The sequence below is a fragment of the Penaeus vannamei genome, chromosome 7, assembly GCF_042767895.1.
Source record: "Penaeus vannamei isolate JL-2024 chromosome 7, ASM4276789v1, whole genome shotgun sequence".
NCBI lineage: Eukaryota > Metazoa > Arthropoda > Malacostraca > Decapoda > Penaeidae > Penaeus > Penaeus vannamei.
The window spans coordinates 37,977,464-37,978,573 of NC_091555.1; positions in this window are offsets into that span (position 1 = coordinate 37,977,464).

Below are 1,110 nucleotides of genomic sequence, written 5' to 3' on the forward strand. Positions count from 1 at the left end.
TCTTCCCTCTTCATTATCTGTCTCTCTCTCTCTCTCTCCCTTTCTTCATTATTTCTCTCTTTTCATCTTCCCTCTTCATTATCTCTCTCTCTCTCTCTCTCCCTTTCTTCATTATTTCTCTCTTTTCATCTTCCCTGTTCATTATCTCTCTCTCTCTCCCTCCCTTTCTTCCTCGTTCCAAGACCTTTTCTCAGCCATTCAGACAACCGCAGGCCCTCGGACGCGAAGACGCACACGATGCCTTTCGCACCTCGAAGGGAAGCGATAAAAAACACGACCCGAGTGTGAAACTTTTACGGCTTCTTCGCTCATTCCCACTTCGAGGGGGAATGAGCGCCACATGCGGTCATTCCTGGTTCCGAGGTTCCAGCGTGGTTCTTGGGGGTTCCAGCGTGGTTCTTGGGGGTTCCAGCGTGGTTCTTGGGGGTTCCAGCGTGGTTCTTGGGAGTTCTTAGGGGTTCCAGCGTGGTTCTTGGGGGTTCCAGCGTGGTTCTTGGGGGTTCCAGCGTGGTTCTTGGGGGTTCCAGCGTGGTTCTTGGGGGTGCCTGCTTGGTTGTTGGGGGTCCCAGCGTGGTTTTTGGGGGTTCCAGCGTGCTTTTCATCTTCCCTCTTCATTATCTCTCTCTCTCTCTCTCTCTCTCTCTCTCTCTCTCTCTCTCTCTCTCTCCCTTTCTTCATTATTTCTCTCTTTTCATCTTCCCTCTTCATTATCTCTCTCTCTCTCCCTCCCTTTCTTCCTCCTTCCAAAACCTTTTCTCAGCCTCTCTCTCTCCCTTTCTTCATTATTTCTCTCTTTTCATCTTCCCTCTTCATTATCTCCCCCTCTCCCTCCCTTTCTTCCTCGTTCCAAGACCTTTTCTCAGCCATTCAGACAACCGCAGGCCCTCGGACGCGAAGACGCACACGATGCCTTTCGCACCTCCGTGGTTCCAGCGTGGTTCTTGGGGGTTCGGTTCTTGGGGGTTCCAGCGTGGTTCTTGGGGGTTCCAGCGTGGTTCTTGGGGGTTCCAGCGTGGTTCTTGGGGGTTCCAGCGTGGTTCTTGGGGGTTCCAGCGTGGTTCTTGGGGGTTCCAGCGTGGTTCTTGGGGGTTCCAGCGTGGTTCTTGGGGG